General features: G+C 32.9%; 1 pseudogene; it reads left to right on the top strand.

The window, feature by feature from the left end:
* Nucleotides 1-290: 290 nt before the first annotated feature.
* LOC107942932 (phospholipase A(1) DAD1, chloroplastic-like) lies at nt 291-2005 on the top strand (annotated as a pseudogene).
* Nucleotides 2006-7939: the final 5934 nt, after the last annotated feature.

Here is a 7939-nt window from a genome sequence, read left to right as displayed (position 1 = left end):
AAGGGCCAAATATAATATTAGCCCATTCTTTTACCGGTTTTGTTTAATGAATGAAAATTGGTGTGCGACTCAGAAAGGTTGAGTCAGATTTGAACTTTGAGCCGGCTTGAAAGGAGAACAAGACATGAAAGCATATAACGTCTACTAACCATTTATTTTCATTTTGGGTAATATTTTAATGGGTTCACTTCTATATATTTTTTTGACCATTTCTCTCAAACAATCCCATCTCTCTCTATCTCTATCTCTCGTCATCGAGAAAAAAAAGAAAAAAGAAAAAAGAAAAAAAAGGTACCCTACTTTCTCTTTTAATTGATCTCCATAATTCCTTTCACTCTCTCTTTCTCTTTCCTCCTTTTCCATTGGTTCTCCCTATAAAAATCCCCCATCTCCAGTACTCCATGAATGCAGCTAGCTGAGTACCATCAGCGGCATTTTCACTACCTCATAAATCCCCCCTTTCTCACCTATTTGGTACAAAGATATGAGTCTCTCAATGAAACCAGCAACGCCATGCACATTGCCCACCACAACTAGACCAGCCAAGCATGTTTCTGTCCGTTACTGCACTCTCACTCAAACGGCTGTGAGACCACTCAAAATGTCCTTAGATACTCATCAACCGGCGGTCAAGAGTTGGGAACATTTGCTCGACCCTCTTGATTATGACCCAATGGCTTCATTTTTCACATCTAGAGCCGTTAAGTTGGGCAACAAATGGAAGGAGTATCAAGGGGTTAAAAACTGGGAAGGTTTAGTCGATCCATTAGACGAAAACTTGCGGGGCGAAATACTCCGGTACGGTAGCTTTGTTGAAGCTGCATATAGGTCATTTAACTTCGATTCATCGTCGTCGTCGTACGGAGCTTGCAGGTACCCGAAAAGTACATTATTAGACCGTTCGGGGTTGCACCAAACCGGTTATCGTTTAACTAGACATTTACGTGCCACGTCAGGGATACAATTGCCACATTGGGTTGACATGGCGCCAAACTGGGTGGCAACGAAGTCTAGCTGGATTGGTTACGTGGCAGTCTGTCAGGATAAAGAGGAAATCGCCAGGCTTGGCCGGAGAGACGTGGTGATTGCTTTGAGAGGCACCGCTACTGGTCTTGAATGGCTTGAAAATTTCCGTGCTACTCTTACTCCAGTCCCCAATGCTGACACCAAACCTACACACCACGATGACGGCGACGGTGACGACTCGGAGCCCATGGTGGAAACCGGGTTCCTCAGCCTTTACATGTCGGGAACAGACGAGGTACCGAGCTTACAAGAAATGGTCCGTGAAGAAATCTCACGGTTGCTACAAACGTACGGCGACCAGCCTCTGAGTTTAACCATTACAGGACACAGTCTCGGTGCGGCTCTGGCTACTCTGACCGCTTACGACATAAAAACAACCTTTAAACTTGCTCCGATGGTGACCGTCATGTCGTTCGGAGGTCCACGTGTAGGTAACCGGAGCTTTCGTTGCCAACTAGAGAAACAAGGGACGAAAGTGTTGAGAATAGTGAACTCTGATGATCTTATCACAAAAGTACCGGGGTTCGTACTAGAGGAAGAAGACGCTGACGTGCCGAAAGACCAAAAAGTCTACGTGGCGGGTTTGCCTAGCTGGATCCAAAAACGGGTCGAAGACACACAGTGGGTATACGCGGAGGTAGGAAGAGAGCTTAAACTGCGCAGCAGAAGCTGCCCGTACCTTAAAAATATCAACGTTGCCACATGTCACGACCTCAAAACATACCTCCATTTAGTCAACTATTCATGAAGCTCCACGTGTCCTTCCAGTCCACAGCAGAGAGAAAAAAAATCGCAGTGTAAATCAGAAGCGAAGACAAAAAAATCGGCTAAAGGATACCTTTTTCCCGTACAGAAAGTTCTGTACGGCCTCTAACAAATCCCCGAGTAAAAACTAAAATCGTATATAGTTTTACCTTCGGTTTTGCCGCAAATCGGCACATTCTAATTCTTTTGTATAAAAAAAAAATCCATAATTCGACATCTTACATGCTTATTGTCTTTTTATTGCCTTATTTGCCCGAAAATCACCACACAAGAACATAGAAAAACAATAAAAATCTTATATTATTCCAGTAAAAAAAATATTCATATAGTGGGGATATCACTAAAAAGGCAATTGTTGTTTATTATTATTATTATTGATGAGGAGGATGGGTATCACGTGTCAAGCAAAGTGAATTGACAACAATACCCTTGTTCCTCACCTAACTTATAAGGCACCGACCGGGATAATACTTTCCGCTTTGTTCCAAACTAATCAAACCTACCGTCCACACCCAACACTGTGTCGGTTTTTCTCAACTTACCCTAATACCCTCCATCGCCGTCATAGCTCCCACCGTGAGCTCATCCCTTTGAAAGTCAAGTTCCCGACACCCCAAAAGTCTTGGAGTGGGTGGGTTTTTGTCCAAATTAAGACAAAACAGTTTTCTTTGGTAATACAAATGTCAACGTGAATCATATCCTTGTTCCAGTCTTTGCAAGACCTTAATGAAAAGCCCAATGGAATATTTTCAGTTTTCACAAATATAGATTTCACTTGGCATGAGCTGGCAATAATTTAGAATAAAATCCAATTTTTTGTTTGATTGCAATATCTTTTGGACAATAATAGAAGTACGTAGAGTATAATATAATCATGACAACTTTTTGATATGTTTCTTGTTGAAGACAATATATTAATTATTATAAGATGGAGAGCCAGCCTTTGTTGTAAAAGGTACCTGTATTCGATTTCTTTAAAGAATTATCTTTTTTTTGGTTCCATAAACAGAAAGCACCATCACTAAATAATCAATACCATAACTTTTTGCCTTGATTCTGTCCTCAAATATAATATGTTGAAAACTTTAACGTTCAAATCTTTCGTTTATAAAGTGTGCACTGTACTTTGAAGCTACACCAGCAGAAACATCCATGGCATTTGTCCAGAAAAGAAACATAAACTGTGTTCAATAATGTCAGACAATCCCAGCTGTTTGTTTGGGGCTAGGATACATGACAGTACTGATTTTATGAGCATTCTGTCACAGTAATTATAGTGTGGAACATGCGTTTATATATATATGTATGTAAATGATTTTCAGTTAATAATACTATATATATATACACTGGAAGAGACGAGAGGACAACATGTCTCCACAGGTCATTGTCTCGTAAGAGATAAATGATCAAAACCATATGAATATGTGTTGATGGGAATATAAACCACAAAGCGTGATGGATCAGATTTGAAGATGCTCGTTTACATGATTCATTCATTATGACCCTTTAACCCACATTTGGTTTTATATTTGTATTTATTTCTTATATATATACACATAGAGAAACCTCTTGCTCTACTGGGAATTAACATACTTTTATTTGAATATTAAAATTAGCAAATATGAATAATCCGACTCTCTTCAGTTTCACTTTGATCCATACATCATTTCGTTCAAACCCTATGAGGAAGACAACATTAATCTCTTTACTATGATGATATTGTCATATGCTTCAACTTCAATTGGCAGCATTCTGAGAGCATGAATGCCTTTTCCATCACACTCAATTGTAGGGTCATTTTAAATCAACGGTGCGTTTATCTTAATTAGTATAAAAATAATATTAAATTATATAATGTAATAATATTATAATATGAGACTAAAAAAAAAAACTAAACTTAAATAAACACTTGAACCCTTGGTCAAATTCATGGGTCACTTTCATCTCCTGTGGATAGTCTATAAATTTATTTTCTAAATTTTAAAGAAGCAGCCACGACAGCTACATGATTGTGTGAGCATATTCCAAAATCCTGCCTCCGTGGAAGACAACACCAAGCAAAATACCCTTTACCAAACTTGGACTTTAAATATTAATTTTTTTTTCCGGTTATTTTTCAAACATTAAATGACGTAACAAAAGCAATGATATAAAAAAATTCATATATTATTCAAAGTAAAAATCTTAATGGGATTACAAGTTGAACAAAGAAAACAAAATTCACACTTTGGTTAAAATTATCCAACGATTTAATTCGGTTAATTGGACGGCAGTCGATTTGTGATTTTTTAAATCTTCAGTTATTGGTTAATTTGGTTTGAAACTGAATAATTAACCGAATTAACTGAAATATTTGTTGTTTTCAAGATTTATGTAGTGTTTTTAATGTCTTATTTGTTATTTTCACCTTCATTTAAAGTTTTTTGAACTATTAAGTAAAAAAAAGAGAACATTAGCAATGTATTTTTTTATATGTTTTGTACTTATTTTAACAAAAAAAATATAAATTCCAGTTAATTCGATTAATCGACCAAATTAATCAAAATATTTCAGTTTAGTTAATAGTTAAAAATTTATACATTTTAGATAATTCAATTCAAGTATTAGCCGAACCGATCGTATCAACACCCCTAATAATTTCTAACTTTGATTCTGGACATCATTTGACATAAATTCCCGGAACCAACAATAAACTTCAATTGACAAAGAATATGATGTAGTGTTTAGCTTACCTCTACCGTTAGAATTATTTTTCAATGGAAAATGAAATTTGAATCAGTGATAGTTATATATAATTATGGTATAAATGTACAACATAATCAATACAATACTGTTACAATGGTGTCTATCACTTGTACTGCATGCACCGACTTTTTTTCTAAATGCCGGTGGGGATGTTCAATTATCACTGGTCTTAATCAACTTTCGCCTAGCTTTTGTATTAATTAAATAAAATATTTTATTTAAAAACAATATGTTAACTGTTACCATTACTGTTTAAGAATGGATTGTATGAAATTGTAATTTCAAGTTATCATTATCCTTTGAGCATGACAAATCAGATTTTTCCTCCTGATCTTTAGGATTTTTATTTAGATTTGAATTTTTTGAAAATCAGGAGGAAAAATATGATTTGTCATACTCCTATTGAAAATGGATAAGGATTACGCGGAATTGATGGCACAAATTGTCAATTACAGTTTCATACAATTCTTTTTCTGAGGGTGAGATTATCTCAAACGAAACTGATCAGTACAATATTTTTTAAAATTATATATTTATGGCACAATTTATCGCTTCTTAATAATATATATTAGGGATAAATCTTAAAATTATACATTAATAACATGAAATTTTGATTCAAATGTACACATTTTAAAAAATAAATATCGATTTATTTATATATTAAATAAAAATAATTATTTATGTATGCAATATATAATTCTCAAATGGTTCTATATTAATAATTGTGTTAGCCATTTGCGAAAATCGAATCAAATGTAAAATTTATATATGAAATTGCACAAAATCAAAGTTTATGTATAACATTACATATTTGATCAAAATTGATATATTAATATATATACAAATGTAAACTTTAAAATTATTAATTAGATTATAAATAACGTATATTTTATTTCTTAATGTAATTATAAAAACAAAATAAAAAACACAATGTACAAGAAATTAAATTATTTAGTATCAATTTAAGATTTGAATGGTACGTATTGATGAATACTATACCTTAAAGTAAAAGTCTAATTTTATTAATAAATAAATCAAACACGTATGATATCTAAATTATTAAGATTATGTACCATCCTAAAATCAAAGAAAATATATTTTGACCAATTAATGGTTGAATAATTAAGATTCTATGGGAGAATTAATGTGGAGATTATCCAATTATATAAGGCCATCGTGCATGGTGGGTCATTGCATTGTGTCTCTCAAGGAATGTCGAGCCATGCATTTTACAAAATTGAGCTCGTGAGCCAGCTAACTGTTTGTTGAGATATCGAAATTTAGTCTTATACACGTGTTACATGGTTTCTTGTCTCTGCATGGATTTGTGTTGTGCTTTTCACATGGTCAGTATCATCGTACGATGATGTTCTTATGTTCTAATTGGGAATTTAGATCAATGTATCAGCTCTTAGTCGGTAAAGTGTATGATAGAAGTTTTTGTATTAAGAGTTTGATTATATATATTTTTTATTTGAAAAATAGATAAATTAATTTCTGTACGTTAGATAAAAGAGTAAACCAGTCATCTATTAAAAAAATATCCATTTCTACTGTTAAAAGTTGGTCTCTATATGTTTGAATGAGATATACATGACACGTCACGTGTAACTATTTGTTTATTATGTCAGTCATGCCAGTTTTTAACAGTAGAATTGGATGAAATTTGTAACAGAAAAGACCAATTTGCTCTTTGATTTAATGTATAATACCTATTTTGGTCATTTTTTTTGAGTAAACGAGACAATCTGACTCATAGTACAAGGGCCTTCATGTTACTTTCAATTACCTCTTTTGCTCCTTCTATCATGTGAAATTTTATCTCTATAATTAATTTTACATAATTTAATTGTTGTAAATTAGTTTATTGTTAGGAATGGCAACGGATTGAAGATATGCATTTTTGAATTATCTCAATCTGAATCTGTAAATATGCTTAAAAATCTAAATTCAATTATTATCCTTGTATCGGTATTTAAATTTGAATTTGAATTAAATATTATTATTTGTTAGATATTCGAATCTGAAAAAAAATCAAAATTAAAAATTTGATCATTTGTTGAATAAATGAATAAGCAATAATTGAATACAAACCTACTAAAAAAATTAAAACCAATCATTTCAAAATATGTTAGATATCTGAGTTCGAATCTATAATTCTCACACAAATTGAATCAGATTTGCAGATTCCGGTAATAGATATTTAAGGGTACCTATCTCCATCCATTTTGAATTCGTAGTGAATAATAGTTTTAACTTTTTAACTTTTTTCTTTTTAAATGGCAGACTTAATGGGAGTCCAGACCCTCAAAATTTTAGAAAATTTTCATCTACCCTTTCAAAAATTTTAAAGATTTCAATATTTTTAGAAATTATCACTAATCCTCTCAAAGTTATTGAAAACTTTAATGAAACCCTCCAAAATTTATGAAAGTTCTCATTCAGCCCTCCAATTTCTTTTGAAAATTTTAATTAGACCTCCCAAATTTCTTGAAAATTATAATTAAATCCACCAAACTTCCACCACCTCTGTACCTCAATATAGAATCAGATGCTGTAAATTCTAATTGTATTTTTGTGTATATATATTGAAGGAAAAATGTTAGGCAAAGACTATATCTTTGCATTTGTATGAAAAAAGTAAGCCACGAATGATAATCTCAAACCATTTGCAAAATCACGCACGTGAATATTTAATATCCAAGTTTCAAACTTCAAAGGGTCACAAACTCATGATTTCATGTGAGCTGGAACTAATACTCACATATACATAACAAAATGGAGACACAATAGTTTGCATTTGCGGGACCTCAATGCTTTTCCTCTTTTGACTAATCACCACCCTTTGAAATCAGCTTTTATACACTTAGGAATGTAGTTAAATTTCTTTATTATTACTAGAATTCAAGTGAAAACTTCCTATTCTTACTAAAGTTGTCGAGATTTTATCTCTTATTTTTATTGAGAGTTACATGATGTTTATGGAATGAATGTATCTTATAAGATCGGATCGTGCGTGATGCATGACCAGCTATCAGAAAAAATATGGGCATTTGAAATTGTTTGAGTTTGATCCTATGCTTTTATATAGCATTATTCGGCATCTACGTTTTCACTTGAGCTAGCTAGCTCAAATGCTCACATTTAGGGGTAGAGCCATGGGGCTAGTAAAGGCTGACTTTCCCCTTAATTTTTTTTAAAATTTTAACTCATTTATAATTTATAAAATTTTAAATTAGTTTATGATAAAATTGCACTTTAACTATCGTAAAAATATATAACTTACTTTCCACCCCACAAAAAACTTTCGTGCTTCGCCCTTGCTCACATTTCTTTGTAATGTAATCGTGCACTACGCAAAGTCCGATATGATGAAACAGTCTCACTCCACGAATTGCATGGA

Source organism: Gossypium hirsutum, chromosome A12 (assembly GCF_007990345.1).
Source record: "Gossypium hirsutum isolate 1008001.06 chromosome A12, Gossypium_hirsutum_v2.1, whole genome shotgun sequence".
Lineage (NCBI taxonomy): Eukaryota > Viridiplantae > Streptophyta > Magnoliopsida > Malvales > Malvaceae > Gossypium > Gossypium hirsutum.
Note: the sequence above shows the minus strand (reverse complement) of the source record. Positions and strands in the feature narration are given on the sequence as shown.